The sequence below is a fragment of the Zeugodacus cucurbitae genome, chromosome 4 (assembly GCF_028554725.1).
Source record: "Zeugodacus cucurbitae isolate PBARC_wt_2022May chromosome 4, idZeuCucr1.2, whole genome shotgun sequence".
NCBI lineage: Eukaryota > Metazoa > Arthropoda > Insecta > Diptera > Tephritidae > Zeugodacus > Zeugodacus cucurbitae.
The window spans coordinates 66,504,856-66,527,416 of record NC_071669.1 but is presented as its reverse complement, the minus strand read 5'-3'; the positions used below and the strand labels follow the sequence as shown (position 1 = coordinate 66,527,416).

The 22,561-nt window shown below is 33.9% G+C and overlaps 1 protein-coding gene across 3 annotated transcripts in view; it reads left to right on the top strand.

The window, feature by feature from the left end:
- Positions 1–22,561, top strand: part of Con (connectin) — a 158,958-nt gene that overhangs the window by 71,669 nt on the left and 64,728 nt on the right. The window contains exons 1-2 of one of the 3 annotated variants that reach the window (XM_011188225.3): positions 1,410–1,542; positions 4,006–4,553. The exons of 1 other annotated variant lie outside the window; for it this stretch is intronic. The gene's annotated coding sequence lies outside the window, so the exon portion shown is untranslated. Of the gene's footprint in view, positions 1–1,409; positions 1,543–4,005; positions 4,560–22,561 lie in introns of those variants that run through there. One more of the 3 variants, XM_011188233.3, reaches the window with a different exon arrangement.

Here is a 22,561-nt window from a genome sequence, read left to right as displayed (position 1 = left end):
TCTGCAGCTCGTATTATTTTTTCCAGCAATAGATTGAAGAAGTCGCACGATAGTGAGTCACCCTGTCTGAAGCCTCGTTTGGTATCGAACGGCTCGGAGAGGTCCTTCCCGATCCTGACGGAGCTTTATTTTATTGGTATAGCCCCTTAAAGTATATTTCAAGGTCTTTCGAAGACAAATGCCTACACATTTTGAAGTGACGTACTATATACCAATTGGGAGCCCTTAGCATGAGCCAAATAAGACCCAATGTTTCTCCAATTACAATGGTTAAAGAACGAAAAATGTTATTGCTGCGTTTATTCTATATTTTACATATTGGACTGGAAGATATCATCTTATATATCTGCGAAAAAACTTATTAATGTGTCAAACCAAGACATTTCTATATCTTTGTATATCTGCTTTTGTTTTTTTAATTCTTGTAAGATTTGGTTTTAAAAATCCCTGAAAATTTTGCTAAATTCTACATAAAGTTAAAATTTAAAAATAATTTTGTTCTCATTGTCCAATTCGAGGATCATTGTTTTTGTTATTTAACATACCTGTTGCTACATTATACTCCGATTATATCAAATCAGGAAAAAATCTTTAAAGAAATATTATAATTTCTTCTTTACTAAAAGTCTTGTTTTACTTTGGACTGAAAAAATTTCTTCAATTTGAATAAATCGCTAATTTTAATGCTTCTGTAGTTATTATTGTCATTTTACCATATATTTTTAAACATTATTATTTAAACTTTCGTTAAGTTTGTTTCATCTCCCTTAACACACGTAACATTTGCACCTGACTTCCGCTTTTTCAACGACCGAAACGAAATAGACTTGAAACACACGCTGAGCTGAGGCAACTCACTGTTACTCGCAGGCCGGCAAAGGACTTGCGAGAGCACAGAACTTCGCGTCAACAACGAACACTCACCAGGGCAATGGCATTATTATGTGTCAGCCAGCGAACAGATACCCCGGACATAAGGCTACTCGTGTATGTGAGAGCTACACAACCGAAAGCGAAACGAAAGCAATTGTAACGAAACGCAGGAGAATCGTGTGAAAAGCAGAACGGATGTGAGAGAAAGTCAGCGCAGTCAAAAACTACACACACTTCTATGGATCATTCGTAAACAGAGCGCACTGCGAGCATGAAACACGAGCGTCGGCTAACAAGCGCTGCTGCCAACGCCGACACACAGCGATATGTTGATGTTTCAATTGGAGTCGCTTGGACTTGATGTTGCCTTCGCTGCTGTTGTGCGCTGCATTTGTATTGGTGTTTGGCCTGCTGCGAGCGAACTCAAGGCGTCGCCACCACTCACCACCCTCGTTAGCTCGTGCGCTCGGCCACCCAGCGCTGCGGCTGCGACTCCAGAGCTCTGGCTGTGGCGGCGCGTGTGCTACTATTCCGCTGTGACAGTTGTTGTCGTGCGCTTAGTCTTCGTTGGGCGGTCTGTGTGTTAGCAACGTGTTGCTCCTCTCGTTTTTCACCGTTTGACGATATTCCAGTAGTGCTCACCCAGCAATTGTGCGAACGCATTTCTGTGTATGTATTTGAGTTCAATCGGGCGAAAAAATAGAAAAATTCACCGAAACTGTGTCAAAGTGCGAAATCATTGTTTGCTTGGTGGAAATTAGAAAAAATCTTAAATACACATTAAGTAAAAGTTGAAAATGCAAATTTGACTACGAAATATTTTCGCGGCTTGCAGACGTGACAATCACACGCACATGCACGTACTGATGTTGCGAGGTGAAACTTGCGTGAGTGTGCGTGCAACGAAATTGCCTGACTGCAATGCAACAAGTTTTGATTGTTCGTTCGAAGCTGTGAAGTGTTGTGGTGCTTTTAAGTGCGAATGATGAGAAATACAAAAGAATTGCAATTGCGAATGTGAAGACATAAGATTCGTTTTGATTTGTTCAAATTGCAATAAATGCAATTTGAGACTTTTGTTTATATGTTTGGTTATGAAAACAGTTTTAATAGTGGTATTATATATGGAAGTACTTAATTTAGAGAAATATTTATTATGCAAATATATTTCGTATTTATATACAAAGTCGCGTTTATTTATAAATTATCTATGTCTGAGTCTGAGAAAACTAAAAACGAAATAGCTGAGTAGTGATTTAATTAATATTTATCTTCTGTTCTTACAACTTAAAACATTGTTATACTAGTCATTGCAAAATCAGTCATAACTATTGATATTAAAGCTTCCACAGCTATTTAGCGGGACAATCGTTATGTTAAATAATTGGTAAATAGTTTGAGAAACTAACGAATAGAAGATATATATAGTAAACAATTTATTTAAATTAATTTTCAATGAAATATGCAAGGATTCGTAAATTTACGATTGAAAGGAAAATATTGTCTTCATTCAGGCTGAAAAAATCAAAAGAAATATGACTTTACTGAATCATCTGCGATTTATAAAAATTCTAATAATAAATTGTTATTAATAATAAATTATTAAACAAACTAATTATTAAATTCTAACGGTTTATTTTTTATTTTTTTTTTATAACAACCTTAGAGCCAATAGCTTGTCACTGAAATTAAATTTGTAAAATCCTTGATTAATTTGGATATTTTGTTAGAAATCCTTTATACTTCAGCTTTTCATCTGTTTATATGTAACTAAATTGGAAAGCTGAAGCACAATAAATGAAGATTTAAACATTAAATACTGTTTTGGTCGCTATGCGCCTATTTGTATGCTAAATTTTTTTGAAAACGATCTGCTTCAGTGAAATATCACAATTTTTATGCAAGAAATGAAAATGTTTTATCTTTTATACTGCAATCAGTAATATTATTATGTATTTTTATTTAAATACAATGCCAACTTAATTTCCGCAAAAAAATGAAAATTGTGATTAGCCATTGTAAATGTTTAATAGAAAGCCAATTAATGAAATAAGTCAAAGCAGGAACATTTTAAATGCCTTGGCAAACCTTCAAATATTTGATTGACATTTTTCAGGAAAGGAAGTGAGATAGTGAATTTGTTATTTTATGTATTTCATTTAATTACATTTCATTTAATTATTCCTCGTGCTCAATGATATTTTAATACTGTAATCAAAAATTATTACTTATGTCTCTCTTATAACTGAGAGTTATTTTTCTTTAATTATATTATGCTTTTGTTATTATTCTGTGAACGTAGAGACACGAAGCCCGGCAAGACGGGTATGTTAAAATTCGATTTTGTTGTAAATTATTTATAAAAAACTATAAATTTTTATTCACTATTAGCTGCAATGTATGTAAATTCCACTTTGTCTGTACCCTAACAATTCAAAAATAGTGTTTCTATATTAAAATTATTGAACAATTTTGTTAAATTACTTATTTAGGACCTAATATTAACTTAATAAAATACATTATATAGAATTTCCATAAAAAAAGTTTTTGTCTCTCGGATCAATTTATCAAATTTTCTGCATAACACTTCAAGAATTTTCAATCCAATTGTAAGCATTCTTGTTAACCACACAGAAGGAGTGAAGCACTTACTAAAGCGTAACAATATGAACTTTGAGCTTCTGAGCTTCTTTGAGCTATTTTAATTAAAAAAAAATTATTTACTGAATAACCGAAGAAAAGATTTTAAATTATAAATTAAAGTAGAGAAAGTGATCAAAAGATTACTTCTAATGAATTCATTATTGCTACAAATAACTTTAAATTTAGTTTTCAAAAGTTGAAAAACCAACAAACATTAATATAGTGTTCACTAAATATATATAAATATAAAAATATATAAATGTGACAGACTATAAAGTAAAAAAATAGTTATTTGTTATTTTTATAATTTATCAAGCGAAATAGAAAATATCTTTTTTTAAGTAAAATATTTAATAAGACCTAAAAATACGAACTCTCAAAGCAAATGTGAAAACCAAAAGAAAAAAAAAAAACAATTTTTTTAAGTTAAAAAAGCAATTACAATTTGTTTTATTCAAAATTTAATTTTATATATTTCTACCTTTACAGCAAACTCGCAAACACAATAAAGGAAAAACCAATAAATATTAACTTAAAGGCAAAACTTTGCGTTTACTAAACAAATGCCGTGCCGGAAGTGAAAATTAACTTGTAATTTGTATGTGCATAAATTAAATTAGAATGTGTAAAAGTAAATAACGCAACGATAAAAATACAAGCAAAGTGACAAAAGCGCAGTGATGCTGATACAAGAGCTGCCGGTATATTGATACGCGACAACAAAATACAAACAAGCACTTGAACATACATACATACGAAGGCAAACTCATATAAAACTCAATTTGTATTTGTAATGTGCTTGTAATGCCGATTGACAGCTGTGTTACTGTAAATTACATTAACTGTTTACAAAGAGGAAATATAAATAACTAAATAAAAGTGAAATTACAAGCGCTGCAAGCAACAAAAACAAACAAGTGTTAAATGTAAATGAAATAGCACAAAAATAAAAAAAGAATATAAAAAACAAAGTATTTATTGCCTACACGCTCACAAAGCTGGAAAGCAGGCGCCTACAACCACAGCAAAAGCAACAGGTACGGGTAAGTCTGCTGGTCTAGAGTATTTCTTCACACCAAAGCAAAAAAAAGAAATAACAAAAACAACAACAAATAATAAAAGAAAGCGCAAATGTTGCACGTTGCCAGAGTACAGTTACTTGGTCGTGTTTTACGTATGCAAATCCGCAACAGCTTAGGCAGTTGTTGACGACTACATAAAATACTGCAAGTTGCCATGCTCACAAGCGCATGCACACACACATATATAAATGTGAATTATTGCTACTGTAAGTGTGTGTGTGTGTCTGTCAAAGCCCACGGCAGAGATAGTTAGCAAAAAAAAAAACACATTTAAATACTGTGAATTTCGTCTTTAGGAAATTTCGAAAATTTCACCTCAATTCCAGCGCGATCTTGCGCGTTACTTTTGCCTCACTTTTATGTTATGCTATGTGTTGTTATTGTCGCCGCAGCTGTGCCGAAAATAAACATCAATCAACATCAGCAGCGAAATTTCGCCACAGGAAGTCGACCAACAACTTAGATTTTAGGCAACTTTCAGCATTTTTGATGTGCTCACAAACAGCTTTTATACATATATAACAATATATAAATATATAATATATATATATATATATATATATATATATATATATTATATATATATATATATTTGTATGTTTGAAATGTGCCTTGTGCCTTCAGCTTCACCTGCTTAATTACCTATGCATAAAACTACCGTCGCGCGGCAAGCACTCCCACACACAGACACACACATCAACAACAACAATCGCCCAAGCTTAGCAATAAAGTACACCACCTCACCTTACGCCAACCGCTCACCTGTACGCTAGTTGTTCTTCTTCCTCCACTTCCTGTTGTCGTTGACGCGCCTCGGGCATCACTCAACAAGCTGTCGGCTGTCGACGCGCTGATGAGCACCCTTGATGACTGCTGCTTGCTTGTAGGGTCCACACGCCGTTATTTGCTTGTTGCCTCTACGGCAAGCTGATACTATATACAAATATATGCGTATTGTGCTGTCTTCAAGCGCCTGTAGGCGACCATTATGTTAATTTAAATTTCAAATGAAAATCGTAAATCATCAACTGACTGCTTCTAAACTACATTTATGCGATTCTCCCACTCCATCCTTCCTACTCTCTCTACAGTATATATTAGCATTTACTCATACGCGTGTAAATTTAATCCTCATTGTTGTTGTATTTATGGTTGATTTGCTTTTGGCCAAATGGCTTGCAGCGCCAGCGCCGTGTGTCCATGGCTACTGTGTTCATCAAAAACACATTGATGTCCATTGTGGCACGCACAGTTGGCAATAATTATTCGCAATCGCTTTGTGAAATCAGCAGATCGTGAGTATTTCATGTACATATACATTCATACAGTCATATTTGTGTGTTTGTGTCAATCGATATGCTGCATAATTTAAATTTAGTTCTCAATGTTGCTATAGTGTGGGCGCAAATTGTAGTGGAGCGCCTTATTGCTCCCATAAAATGTAGATGTATTGGGTATATAGTATTATAAACCGTTAAACACCTTGAAAATAAGTTTTGCAGCCTCTAATCGGAAGAATCTTAAGTTTTAAATTAAAGCTTTTCGGCTTAGGAGTAGAGACATACTTTCCTGTTTTTAAATTTATTGCTGATTCGGTTGAAGCTGCTGCAAAACTTAATTTTCTGTCAAAACTGGCATACTGCAAAGAGAAAGGAGCTTTCAAAAAGTCATGGTTCCTATTCATAAGGTGGTTCTTATTTATAAGCTTTTTGTTATACAACAGAACATTTTTTATAGTAAAAATTAGAGATTATATTGAATCATCCACCTAATACATCAAAATATGTCCCAAAAAATTAAAACTTGCGCTATAACAATGCTTAGAAGCTTACTTTAGCAGTGAAAGCTCTGTGAGAGGTCGAAACCTGACGATCTGCTTGTAGACTCATTAAGCTGCTGAAAGTACTTCTGATCATCTCTTTTGTAGTGTGGTACTGAGCAACCAATCAGTCTATGAAATAAAATTTTAATCGAAAGCTTCGAAAAGAAAATGAAATAAGCTTTCACTTGTTTTTAGTTAGATTTTCAGTCTGTTCAAGCATTTTAGACACTTATTAGATAAATACTGATTAAAATAAATACTGATAATCAGTGTAAGAAAGAAGTGTTAATCGAAAGCTTCAGTGTAGTGAAATAAGTTTTCACTGTTTTTTTGTTAGAGTTTCATTCTGTTCAAGTATATCGAATACCTATACACTTGCAGTTAATACACCCAAATGCCTTTTAAGGGAGCTCACACATTTTAATATTTTTTAATGTACAAATATACAGCACGAGTAGCTTTCATCAAAAGCTTTCACTATTATTTTTCAGCAACGAGTACCATTACGAAGAATTAGTGTTGATTGAGAGTTATTGTATATATATTTATGGTATCCACTAACCATTCTTAATACACACCATCGATAAATATTGATTTGTTGTTTTTGTAAAATTTGAATAGTACAATAAAATAAAAAATCGCTGAGCTGGCTTATACCATGTTTTTACTCATATTCAATTTTTCAAAAATTAAATTGCAAAAACCACAAGAAATTATTTTCATACTCTTAAAAGAGCTTAATTCCGAAACAAAAAAAAAAAAAAACAAAACAATAAATATATTTCTCTATATTTCAGAAATCATTTTCTTTACCAAAATACACATAAAATGTTTATTGACCAGCTCTGCTGAGTAGCTGCCTATAAATATAAGAGAAAAAGTAGGAAATTCTGTTTTATTTTTTGGCAAAACTCAACTGCAAAGCTGGTAAACAAACCGCTCAGTGCTTGTAATCGTTTTTAAAATGGAATTTCCAAGTTCTTATGCAATCATATTTCAATTTTACAAGTATTAATCAAGAAACTTTTTCCTAAAAATATATTAAAACAAAGCAAAGTCTCCACAAGCAGTGCACATTTCATCGACAAATATTCTACGAGTATAACCACTTATATACATATATACATTCATATTTTTATAGTTGTTGTGCAAAAAAGGCTTTATATATTCATATCATACATTGATTGACTTAGAATTTAATTGTTTTCAAGTTGATTTGCTAACATTTAAATGCTTCAAAAACCACAGGCAAGCAGATGAATGTATGCACATGTATATATGTATGCTTGTATGTGTATATACATATGTCAGTGATTTTATAGAAAAATGTGCAAAAAAGCATCTGAAAGTTTTGCAAACGCTATAAGATTTCATATCTGCTCTATGCGTGTATATTAATATTGCATTTTAGGGTGATCCTAAAAAAATTTTTTTGGGAGATTTACAAAATTTCAATACCTAGGCCATTTATATCACATATAATTTTGAGATTGGATATGCTTTAGAACACCATGTGAAAAAATCAGATATAGTTATGTAGACTCAAAAAATTAAAATTAATTCTGCCTGTCTAGGGTTCAAAAAAGGTACAAATTGTAACTGAAATTATAGCATTACCAAATATATTTATTAAATTGGTTAAGGTATATCACACGAGAGTCAAAGTTCAGATTTTTCTGTGGAGTCTAATTTTAAAATAATTTTCGCTCAAAAAGTGTGCAAACTTTTAACATTTTAATTTTAAAGACCACACCTAACATATTTATATATTTACTTATACTTGCACTTTGCGCTGCACACACATATATATGAGTTCAGTAAGACAAAACGACAGCAAGAAGTTGCAAGTAAATCACTGTCTCTGTGGAATTTTCCATTTCTCTCTGTTGCTTAGAATATATTAGGTATGCAGTTATGTGTGAAAGTTGCTCTTCAGCTTGTATATACCAGCATGAAGTTTAAGCTTCTTTGCGGCTTGAACTCTGACTTGAAGTGAGTTTCGTATGTACCTGAATTAAATGTGCAAATTTTTAAATAGTTGAGGGTATTAATTTGCTGTAGTAAATTGTGAGAAAAATTAATAGGATAACAGATAAAATTCTGCATTTTTGCAATACTACGAGGGTTTAATCGAGGTAATGGAAATGGTTTTATTATTAAATTATTATTAAATATTATATTTTTTTAATTTACTCAACACTTGACAAAAAATCAACCTCTTTATTTTTGCAAAATATTTATTTATTTATTTATTAATTTTTTTTTTTTAATATGGCAGCCCTCTTTTCCATTCCTCTAAACAAGCTAACCAATTCACCAAAACTATTAAGAAACGCTTACGAAAGACATAACACAGAAAGTTGCAAAAACTGTAGCCTATGCAAAGGCGTACAAATGTGCTTAATAGTGTTTGCTCATATAAATACCAATATACTTAGTTATGTGCTTATAAGCATGCAAATGGTCCATGCATCTAACTTGTTGATGAAACAAGTAGCAAATTCCCAGAAAAAGTTACCCACATTCATACCACATATTACGCTCTTACAGCAGCCGTTGTGGCAGCAAAAACTCCATTGCACAGTTGTAGACGCGCTACAACGACACAGCAAGGCAGCATATAAATTTAGAAATATGCAAAGTGGTCGCAAATAAATAAATAGCAGAGAGAAATGTTGGCCAAAAGTGCCACTGAATCACTGCGGCCACTTGCACAATTTGTATTGCAGCGCACACACAGAACACTCTTCTATATGTGTGTGTATATTGCTGTGTTGCAAGCGCAAATAAAGCTGCCTGCTTTCTTCATAAAGCCATGTAAAACTTCTCCAAGTTTTTGCTATTCAAAAAGCTATTTTTTACCCCACAACGTTATTGTTATTATTGTTGTAAGGCATATCAACAGTTTGTGCGGCAATATAAAAGCTGGAAATTATATGTACATACTTATACTCATATACGTAAGTATTTGCAGTAGCTATGTGTGTGAACTTATATATATATAAATGTAAATAATAGTCTGAATTGGTCTGGCAGACTGTCTTGTACTCTACATTTATATAAGAATATATGGTATGATACATAAATGTTTTTTTTATAAGGAAGAGAGCAGTCAAACACTCGGCATCCTTATATATAGAAATGAAAAAAAGTCTTCTTAGAATTAGAACACTTGAACGATATCCAAACTTATCTGAAAAAATAGCAATTCCGGATTTTCGAGAAGCTTGATCTTAAAGTTAGAGTACACTCGAGTTGAAGTTCAATAAGACTTTCTTCTTCACTATGATGACAGCAATAAAAGCGAGATTAATGAAAATTAAGTCGTATAATAATTAGGTTATATTCGATTCGCTAACCTTTTTCGTTACATTTGAATTTTTTACTCTTCTCAAAACCATTATAACAAAAGCAACATCAAATCTATCGAACTTAATTCAACAAAAGACAGTCTTAGAGCTTAATAATATGCTCGATTCGCTTGCTATTTGTTTATACCAGTCGGATTGACTTATACCACTTGTTTGTTCGCATCGCCACTTTCCAAATTGTGTTAGCGAAATTACTTCCATCGCTCATTGAATAAGTTATCGAATTAAATTCGATAAAAGGGAGTCTTAAATCTCATGAAGTTGTTCAATTTGTTTTCTATTCTACCTATATTTAATTATACCAGTCGGTATAGGTTATACCAGTTGCCTGTTCGTATTGCCTATCCAAATTTTGACAAATCGCGGTAGTATTTCCGCTAACTACTAACTGCTAATTGTTCTCCTATCTCCCATCAAGATATATTCATGAAAAGTGGAAATTTTATTTAGAATGACTGAAAAGAGACTCATTCGCTCTCTTTCCGCAGAGTTTTTGAGTTATCAAGCTGAATTCTTGAGGAAATTACTTTTATCGCTCATCGAATAAGTTATCGAGTTAAATTCCATAAAAGGGAGTCTTAAATCTCATAAATGTTTTCAATTTGCTTACTATTCTACCTAAATTTAATTATACAAGTAGGATTGACTTATACCACTTGTCTATCCATCCTCCAAATTATCGCAAATCGCTCAAGTTAATAGTAATACTTCTATCACCCATCGAGATAGACTCATAAAAAGTGGAAATTTTATATAGAATGAGTGAAGAGAGACTCATTCACTCTCTTTCCGTAGAGTTTTTGTGAAATTATGCAGAAATTTTTGAGTTACCAAACTGAAGTCCTACCACAAATTTGCTGCACACATCTCCCGTCAATTGCGTAGCGCATCAAACCAACTTCTATGCCGAACTGAATGTTACTTCTTCCTTTTACTTTGTCACTCTGCTGTTGTTCTTTGTTTTATTTTTTTCTTCTTTTTTTTTTTTGTCTAGTTCGTCCTCCAAACTGACGTTGCACTGCACATATCATACAGATGGCATACAATTACGCGCAAGCTGCAACAAATCTGTATCCCTAACTTCGCTGCTGCTGCTGTCACGCAGTTGCAACTTTGTGTGGCAATGTGTGCGTGGTTAGTTGATATAGCAAAAATGTGACAACGCAGTGGAAAATAGCTCAAGTGCCTTGGGAGATTTTCGACTGTTTGTGCAACAACTCACACACGTACACACTCTCACAGAGGCGCGGCATATACAAAATTAAATAAGAAACAGTGGTTTATGCACAAGAGAGGCAAGGAAAAAGGCGTATAGAGGCAAACTTCTAGTGAGCTTATGAGCTTGTAAGCGACTATGAGTGCGCAAACTTATAACTTGTCTGAGCGCAACACACTCATACATACATAATTTTAGTATATTTATTTGCATACACTTGTGTATGTATGTGTCTGCTTGCGCTAGGCAAATATTTAAATTTGATTTTCCTGCAACTCACTCGGAAATGATGTCAGCATTTATTGAGGGAATTATAAACAATTTTCATTTAAAGTGTAGTGAAAAAAAACACAGCTTTTCTCTTTTCAAAGCGAATGTGAATTTGCGGACTGTAGACTGTCAAACAAGGATGCACACACACTCAAATATTTACTTATGTGACAATACATACATACATACATACATATTTATGCTGGCAGCAAGGGTTTGTGGAAGAGAAATCTCAGCGTTGCAGGGCATGACAAAGGCTTAACTAGTCTAAAGCTGCATGTGATTGTGTGTGTGTGTTGTAAATTTTGCACTGTCTTTACAACTCATATACACCCCTTAGTACGTATGTATGTATGCGTGTATGTATTTACAACACCGCCCTGTGTAAATTTGAATTTATACTGTTGGAAATCTCAGCAATTTCGTATAAATTCTCATTCTCTGACATTTAAGTGTTGCTCACACACACATACACACACATACAAATAGCTTCTCAGTAATTTATACCCGCTTACATGCTTGTAACGCTGCATAAAAAAATATTGTTGCATATACATTTGTTTGTTTGTATGTGTTAGCGCACGTGCAGCCATTCCCATCCTTCACAACGCATCGTTTACTAATCTCGTTACAAATTAGTTTGCGACACCTACACCCCGCTCAGCCCTCTCAGTGCTGCAACAAGCAATGCACTTTCACTCAATAGCGTTGCCACCACCGCTAGCTTGCCACACTGTTGATGTGACAGGATGAATTGCTTACTCGTTTGCCTGCTGCAGACTAGTCTCTCATCTCTTTGTTGCCGTTGTTGTGCGCCTTCAGTAGCATAAGATTAAATTTAGATTTATATCCTTGACAAAAAGTTAAGTTACGTCTTCTTGCTTTTTTACTTGTTGCACAGCAAGTCTGCTACTGTCTCTCCTCATCTCCTCCTCTGCTTGCACTTCTTCTCCGTCTTTGGCTTTCGTTTAGCACTAACTAACCGCTTTACACAAAGCTCATCGTTTCTGTTGCAGCATGAAGCAATTGTTGTTGTATGCTAAATATGCATGTGTGCATTTGTATGAATGTATGTGTGCGTGTTTGCTGTTGTGTCAAACCCAACTATTGCTGGCTTACTTCTAGCTTTGGTGTCTGCTATCGATGTTTTGTGGTAAATGTAAACGTTTTGCGGCCGAACTTTCAAGCGTAACGATTTACAATCGAACTTTTTGTGTTTTTTAGTTTTTCTTTTCAGTTCTTCTATGTTTCTTATCGCTTACAAGTGCAGTTGTTTGGTCAGTTTTTATGCTGGTTTTGTTCACAGTTCACATTGATTGAATTGACAAAATGGCTAGCACTTCAGTAATGTCCTTGTTTAGCTCTTAAGTGTACATTTCTTGGAGATTTATTTGATGCTAACTAAAAAAATTCTAATAAAAATATTTTCGAAAAACTGTAAGTGCAATATCGCTTCAAACGAACAACTGGTATAAGTCAAATTGACTGGCATAAGCTTTACTGGAGTACCGAATCAAGTATAGAACTGTTAAAAGTCAATTAGATTGGCATAAGCTCAATAAACTGGTAGTCGAACTAACTGGTATAAGATAATTTAAATTAATTTTCTAGAATTACAAATTATTATCGATAATTATAAATCGATGAAACTGGTATTACTGAACTAAATTGGCAAACATTTCAGAAACTGGTATAAGTCAAATAGATTGGTATCAGTTTCAGAAGTTGGTAATCAAACAAATTGGTATAAGTCAAATTGATTGGCAGAAATTTGAGCAGCCGGAATCATGAAAATTGTTAAAAGACTATTAAATTGGCATAAGGCATTCAGAAGCTGAGGATTGATCTACAGGAATTAGCTACTAAGACCACTTATAAGTCAAATTAACTGCCATAATTTTGAAGTGAGCGATATTTTTTTTTTGAAGTTTTCTTATAAAACTCATAATGCGAGCAATACATTTTTTGAATTTTTGTTGCAAAAATGGACCTAAACTCCTGAGATTATATTTTAAATACCCGAATTTCTTATACACTGCCACCTTTAAAGGTTCGACTATTCGGAAAACTCCATTCTACGAAATTGAAGAACCTTTATTTTAGCTAATAGATAGCAGAAACAGCGACAAATCACAGAGATATTTTTTTTCAGAAGTAATCAACTAAGGACTCTCATTAAACCACAGACTGCATAAAAAGGTGTATATTTAAGTGTAGTTTTTCTAGAGGTTATGCAGGCTTCTTAAGGCCAGTTAAAAAAAATGCTATATAAGAAAGAAAGTGTCTGGTAAAACATGTGTTAGGGCTAAATTTAATTAAGATAATTGTCGGCATATTGGCTTCGAGTTTTTACTTTCAGCTTAAAGTTGGGTACATGACTTGCTGACTCTTGAATACTTAAGGCTTTACGTTTTTACTTTATATGAAAATATATGTACATATGTACATATACTATGTATGTACTCGTATAGGTAGATAACAACACTTTTTTCGTCGATCAAGCAGACAAGTGACTATGCAAAAAAGTGTTCTAGCAATAAAAGCGGCGCCTCAGATAAATGAATATACACAGACTTTTGTAGGTACATGTGTACATATGTATATATAGGTATATTTTCTTGTATATAAAATAAGTAGCGACAAGCACATTCATTTAATGGCAACAGCGTCCAAGTAGCTGCCACTACGTTTCCTTTTAAATTGTATGTCATTTGTTTATCACTGTATCTGTTGTTGTGTGTGTGGTCAAGCATATATACTTGCTTTTTCTGATTAAAAAAAATTGTCTGTTATATAAAATCCGAGAAATAAGTTAAATGCTGGTGGCTACTGTTTTTGTCAACATCACTGCTGTTGTTGCCTTTGCACAGTACTGCACAGTTCTCTTTTGATGTTTTCGGCTAACTGCTGGTGTTGGACGAACGTCAGCGTGTCGGCGGCGACGGCAATTTATTGGCAACAACAGCAGCGGGGACGTTGGTCACAGTGACAGGCGACATTTAACAGGTTTAAAAGATTTTTATTATTTTTTATAATTTTTTTTTTTTGTTTTTTGTGGTGTTGCGACGAAATTAAATTTTTGACTTCCTGCGAGTAACAAAAAAAAAAAATCGGCAGTACAATTTCACTTTATAATAAACGACAGTCCAGCAAAGAGCTACGCACACACACACAAAAATGCTTGAGCATATACATACATACATATTTAAAAGTATATGGGATTGTAAGCCTATATTAAGTGGCATATTAGTGTTGGCTGTCGCGCCAGTTGTCGCGCCAAAAATTATACCTTAAAAATATTTAAAATGCGCCTAACAACCAACACACAACCATTTTAACACTTATGAGTGCATTTATATGTATGTATGTATATGTATATGAATATATGGGTATGTACATATGTATGTTTGTATATTGCTGTGCAAGCACATATAATACAATGATCCAAATTACGGTGGTAAAAAGGCAATTCAGTTGACTGCTTTTAATGCCGCCATTGTTTTTTGTATGCAATTGTTAAAAGCAGAGAAATTAATATATATGGCTGCATGCACCTGCCATACATACATACCGTTATATGTGCAACATGTGCCACACACTTTATAGTTTGCAATCTGTGCTCAACTCCAACGCCGGGGAGCCTTTAACCCCACACTCGCCCAGCTCGAGTGCTTCGCACGCCCATTTACTTATCGCAGCGCAGCAAAGTGGCACTTTCATTTTTTTCCTTCACACGACTCATATGTGGTGTGTATGTGTGTGTGTGTGCATTGTTTTTTATTTTATGCCTTGTCGTTGTCGTCGTTAGCCATCAAGCGACGGCCACAGCCATATAATGATTTTCTGTTGCTTTCATTGTGTCGTTGGCCGCCACACAAAATTCACCTGCAGATGAGCTTAAAACGAGCGAAAGCACAGATATACTATGTAGGCTTACGCGCCTGTGTGTATGTATGTATGAATTTTTATTTTTTTTCTTTTTGCAACGAGCATAAAATGTTGCCACAACGCATTCACATCTACCGAAATGGCAAAAAATGAAATCGGTGAAAGAAATAATGGCGGGCAGGTTGAAAAAAATTACAGCTTACCGTAATTCTCGTTGCCATTGAACTGTAATTACTCGGCACATACAACATATACCTTGTATGTATATGAAAATATGTTGCATGAACGCATGAAAGCACACGTACTTACACAAACACACATACATACTTATATACATGCACACATACATATATACTCATTGTAAGTACATTTTAAGTTGTCGTGTATAATTTGCTTACAATTACTTGCTTACGCCGTACTTGTAAGCTCTCAAATGTAACTCTCCGTGTGTTCGTTTGTATGTATTGCAGCAACATTATTGCCTTAAAGAAAGCGTCAACAATTTTTATTGATACTCACGCTGTGACATTGCACAAACAACCACAGCAAAAGCAAAGATTGCTTTACACCGCTTTCCACTTTATTTAAATTTTACAAAGAAAAACACCAACAATAACAACGGTGTAATTTTACAATTAAGAAAATGAAATTAATTTGCCATGGCAAAAGTCAAGGTGGAGAATAAAATTGTATAATCGATATTGGTAAATTGATACTGATTGGTACTTTGGCTTTAACGCTTTTGAAGTAATGTGGAATACATAAAATAAAATTAATAATTATGCTGGAATGTTGTATGTTGATGTACTTTTCGGTTAACTAGGTAATCAAGAATGGTATATAAGATTATGTATAAATATATACTATATATGTATAAAAATATATGTATTATTAGCCGATTCATTCTAAGCGATCAAAAAAGTATAAATTTTATAATTTTTTATATAATTTTAAAATAAATTAATGCCGTTTTTTTTGTGATAAATTTGTAATTTTACCAAATAATATGTAAATTAATTATCAGAAAAAAATTAATTAATTAAAAAAAAATTTTAATGACAATTAATTTATTATCTACTAAAAATAAAAATTTTACCTGAAAAAAATATTTTAGGGCATTCTAATTACATTCAAAGGGTTCTTCATACAACACTCTTAGAATTCTAGATTATTAAAAAAAGAATGCGCCAAAATGTAGGCAACATTTTTGTTAATTAACTCTCTAAATCATTTTTTTATATTTTCCATTGTATAATATACAATTTTTTTACCGTCAATTGAACCTTAACCACTTCATGATTATTTTATTTCAAGCATTTTACAACTAAATCGAACAATGACGTACCAACTGACGTCAGAAGTTGGATTTATAGTTGTGTGTACAACGCTGTAATTACATTCATCACCTTCTATAAAGCACAACTGAGATATGAGATATGACGCATTCATTAATTGAGGCCTTTGTTCGAATATAATGATAGCTTTTGTGGCCACGGTTGTTGGTAATTGTAGTCATGTTTTTTTATTTTTATTATATTTAATATTTTTTAATGCCAAATACGAGCTGATTGGATTATTTGTATTCCTGATAATAGCAAAAACCACCAAACCATCATTTTCCTAATTCCTCCTTACATACGAAGTATTAAGTATTTTGACTGTCGCTTCCATATATCTACTGCGAAAAAAATGTCAGTACCGTATTAGCTTTTTTCACACAGCCACATTAATTGAACAATTAAAATTTTGATTGAGAAACCAGGTTGTGTCTTTCGCACTATCGGCTAGTCGAAAACCGATCAGTTGTTATACATCTACCGTAGCTTTTTGTATAAAAAAATTCAGCCAATCGCAGACAAAGTACGTCTTTGTCGCAGAGTTGTATTTCATTTTCAAGTCGATTAAAATTCGACTAAAATATTAATTTATTTTGTATGCTAAATCGATCCTAATCAGCGTTTTAATCGAGCAGAGGCCGGTTAATTGATTAATTAACTTCTGTGTGAAAAGGCTATAACTTGATCATAATTTTGTTTTAAGAACTAAGAGTTTAGTATTTTATTGAATTTTATTAAAAGAAACACATGACAACCATTGGGAACAATAAAACCCTTCAACTGTTAAGTTTATAACCGATATTTTAATAATTTTTTAAATAGTTGGCAACCCTGTTCAAAAATATATTTGTCTCTAAATATTTAAATATAATATAGTAGCTAGCATCCATATAACATTTTTCTAAATTTTTTATCTGGTATTTAGAAACCTACTAAACTCGAACTTCTGTATTTCTTAAATGCGTGTGAAACTACTACCACTCATAGCTTCTTACTAGCTACTATATCTACTCCATAACACAAATTCCAGCCGACAATTCAGCACTTTTATTATCCACCAGCAAATAAATGCTAATTAAATAATTCAATTAAATATTTCCCAAACCCACACGGTGTTGATAGTGCAATCCGACTTTTATCTAACGCCAGCAAGAGTCATAAGCCAGTCACACACGTGGCATGCCACAAAAGTACCATATAACAACGCAACTAAAATTATACGACACTTTAGTGCATTTGAAGATTTTCCTTCACACGCGCTAAAATGCGGGTGGGAAACAACTGCAGACAGCATTTAGCGCCAAGCGTCTACAAACTATCTTATCTACATAGGACATTAGCTCTTCTAACCGAATAAAGGTAGCAAAGAGCAGCAGCTGTTTATCAGTTAGTTTTCCAGTTGGTAGCCAGTTGTGCTGTTTCTCATGTATGTATGCATGTGTGCGCAGTTTAATTGCCAAACTATCCCGGTGGATAAGATGCTTAAGTGACCAGTATCGTATGTATCTTTATATATGATGGTGTGGGAAATTTTGCACCCTCAAACTGTGGGAAAAGATAATTTTATCCAAGCTTAACTATTCATTAGATGTATGTTAATAGTTTTGAGATGCAACCACTGCCCTGTAGGAAATTAGAGTTATTTTATGGTAAATTATAATCGAAATTATATCAATTCTAGTTATCTAGTATTGGTTTTGTAAAATTTAATGTTTTTGAAAGAGAATTATAACAATTCTACGAGTTAAAATTTTTCCTACTGGGTGCATACTAATATGTATCATGGTTATATATATAAATTTATAAGTCCTTTGTAAGCCTAACATTAAAGTCTAGTTGTAGCACTTGCCTACAAGTACATTCACTAAATTTTGATTACCTTAATTGGTTTTATTTGTGTCCTGTCGAATAGTAAGACTCCAGAAGGCCTTCGCCTATTTGTGTTACTTTCATATTTTATTTATATCTAAGCTCAATTCTGTTGTAATTTATGCCATTACGTCATTGTTGCTTTGCGGTTAATGTGAGGCTACAAAATATTTCGGATTTCCAAACTAAATATAAGTACTATGTCCACATATATCCACAGTGCTAACCACCTTGGTCACAACATTAGTAAAGTCATTGTAATTACCACACATATTTGATAAGGTAATATATGTCATTAAGTAATTTAATGCCTTTGCCGTCGAAACAAAATTGCTTTAGAAAGGTTATGTGTGACCAGTTTGATTAGAGCTTTCCCTTACAGACACCTTTCACTACTCGCAGGCTGAGTGCGCCTATTTTTGGGTGAAAGTGATTAAAGTGATTATTATGCGCTCTCTCAACTAAATTCAAATGTCCTTTTGGTATATTTAAATTTAATTTACTTAATACCTTTGGTAAATGTAGTTATTTATAATGATAATTTATGGAGAAGGTCATGTCCCTTCTTTGTTCCTCCTTCTGTGCTAATTATATAAGTAAATAGTGAGAGTCATTCCAATTTAATGGTTAAAGATTTCCCAAATAGATCTATATCTGTTCCCAGTTTTCTAATTAACCGAATATAATAACTTCCAGTTTATTTGAATAGCTTTGGAAACGGCTTTTATACATTTTTTATTGGGTACAGTCCTTTATTGTTTTCTAACCGGAAAAATATTAATATGCTTGATGAAGAAATGATCTACAGGAAAACCTCGAAGTTGAAGACGTGCTTTATATGCTTTCCTATTAGAAATATGGGAGTATAGATCGAGGCCGGAAAGTCTGCACTCCTATCCACCTAGAGATCGTAGAATATCATCCCATAATCTCAGTCTGGGAATCTGGGTAAATGTTTTCTTGAGTTAGATCGAATTTATATTGGATCAGTATGTTCCAAAAAATACCACTTTAGGTTTAAATTTGCCGCTAGGAGACTGCAGTTCGATACTCGTCTCCATAATCACTCGTCTACCTTCAGCTCCTCAGTTTAGTATTCTCAAAAACCACCGAACTTAACGAAACTGACAACAACTAGCGTTAGAAGGACGGAAAGATCTACAGGGAAACCTCGAAGATGATGATGTGCTTTTTATGCTTTCCTATTAGAAATATGGGAGTATAGATCGAGGTCGGAAAAGCTGCACTCCTATCCACCTAGAGATCGTAGAATATCATCCCATAATCATAGTCTGGGAGTCTGGCTAAATGTTCTCTTAAGTTATATAATGCTTTATTCGAACACATTCCTAAATTTCGGAGTGATACTCGAAAGATCGAACTTATGTTGGATCAGTTTGTTCCAAGAAATACCACTTTAGGTCTAAATTTTCCACTTTGAGACTGCAGTTAGAAACTCGTCTCCATGATCACTCGACTACCTACAGTCCTTCAGTTTAATATTCTCAAAAACCATCGAACTTAACGAAACTGACAACAACTCAGCGCTAATTTGGAGCGCTTTAATCAACTAGAACGCCTATGTAATCATAATTCCAATACAAGACCTCTACGCCACCTTAACAATCAGCTATGCCACGCTAGGGTCCTTTTATCCTTATTAAATGCCATGAAGAAGGGCGAAAAAACGAACACAAATAACAACTCAATGAAAGCCGTAACCAATTTAATCAGCTTCGCCAATTAAATTCAATGGTAGGTAAATTAAAAAAGGATTTTTCGGGCACAAATTGCGACTAAGCAAATATTTGCTGTAGTCCTTCAATACGCACAGCACATACTTGGGTACATATTGTGACACTAATCCCAACAAACAACAGCAACAAACGAAAAAAACGAAGCGAAAGTAAATAAATAAAGCATTAAAAATGTGCTGGGCGACGGGGCATAGGAAGCATGATGTAGCACAACAATAACAATGATTGGCGAAACAATGATAAATAACAATGCGGCAAGGAGGCCGTAAAGCAGCTAAGGGAGACACACGCACACGCACTAAGACTATATATTTATTGCTTGTGTTTGTGTGTGTGTGTGCTCCAACTACACATGCCATTAAGTCTTGAAGGACCACATAGTAGATCACGTTCCGCCAATAAAAGATAACAAAATCGCACTATAAATTCAATTGCAACAGGCTGAGCGGCAGCAAAAGGAAACAAAAAATTAATATTGAGGATAATGTCTCACCCTCTTCAAGTGCGGCAGAAGCGCGAGCTGAAATGAGGGGTGGAGGCGGTGTACTGCCAAAGTAAACGCTGTGACACACGAGATTAAAAAAAAAAAGAAAAGCGGAAAATTAAAGACCCTAAGAAAATGCGTTGCGTGCCGTAAAAATTACAACAACAGCAAGGGGTGCGCGGCAAAACGGTACGCACGTAGTGAGGGTTAAAGCGGACATATAAATGTTTACGCCCGGGAAGATGGCAACCACTGCCATGAAACGACAGCGACTCCACTGCACATAATGACAACAATTTCTGACACATACAACAAAAACAACTAGCACTAGACTCATAATGCCGGCGTGTTGTCAAAGTTGCCGCGCAACAATAACAATAACATTTCACTTGGGCAGGTGAAGATGAGCGCAGCGGTGTGGTGGTGGAGAAATAAAAAAAACGTATTATATTTGCTCGAGGTTAGCGACGCTTCATTATTTGCGTTAAGGACTAAAGAATATATACTCGTATATTCGTTCACCAGCTTGTTTGCTTAAATACTAGAAAAAGAAGTGTATAAAATTTATTTACTCAGCCATGAATACACAAACAATAGCAGCAGCAGTAGCAACCAAATCAAAATCAAACCGACTAAACCGACTACTATTTGCATAGGCAACTTATTTACAAATAATTTCGAGTATTTTCGGTTGTAGAAGCGTTGGTTGTTGTTGGCGTGACGCAACGTGCTCAAGAAAGTGTGCAAAGGCTCAAGGTATGTGAAGCAATGTAAAGGGGAGTGGCACACAACAATGTTGCAACATGTTGCAGAGGAACAGGAAAAATATGCTTGGCGTTTATTATTAAAAAAATAATTTCTTACAATTCTATAGGGTGGTATGGTAGCAGTGACAGTTTTATATATATAAATACACACATTCGTAGAGTGAAATATAAACAAGGCAATAACGAGGAGAACAATGGTAACACATTTCAGTACATATTATTTACCACTTGTCTTGTCTTCTTTGCTGGTGTGGAAGGTGTAGGTGTTTGTGCAATCGATGAGGCATGCGCGGAACACTTCCAATATAAAAAGCTGTAGATTGCTGGTAAATAATAAGAATATAGTAAAGTAAATATTGAGGTTGATTATTTCTTTTGGCTTAAGCTTGAATTGAAACTGTCTTCAAGTGAGGTTTTGTTTAGAAATTATTATTTTTGGAGCAGTTATGCCTAAAGGTATTTTCTATATAATTTTTTGAAGGAGAACAATAAATACTGACATTTTTATGGAGAAATCTTAAGGCAAGAGATAAGCCTCACAAGTGTTATGAAAAAATTCAATAGGATGGGTTGTGAATCCCTTGTACCGGCCAACTCAAGTCTGGTCTCCGAAGCCTGCAAGCATCGGTATTGATATTTATGCCACTACAAAAATAATAGCAACCTAGAAAACTCTTCAGATTTTTAAGCTGTCTCATTTCTAGTAAATTTGTTACTTTTTATTTAGAAGATACAGTTTTCAGATATTAGATACATTTTAGGTCCCTACCCTATATCAAAAAAATTAAGAAACAGTGCTTTCTACTGACTTTACCCATTACCGGAACAATGTACTGCCTGACACTGTGTTATCAACATTAATTTTTCAAAAAGCGAGGTATTTAAAGCGACATATTTTCTTTGATAAATTTTATATTCTACAAATTTATTTTCCTCATAAACACTAAAATCACGACCGTCTACTGAGTATGCCATTTAATTCCAAATGGAAAAATATACAAAAAACAGTTTAAAACAAACAAAAATTTTACAGCCAAAAACTGTGACAAATGCCCAAAATTATATGACCAAAAAACCAACAACCAACCACACCCACCCGCACTGCTTACAGAGCGTTGAGCGGTGACAGCAGAAGCGTGTTTTGTGTCCCGTCGTTTGTTACACTTCCGCCACATTTTCCGC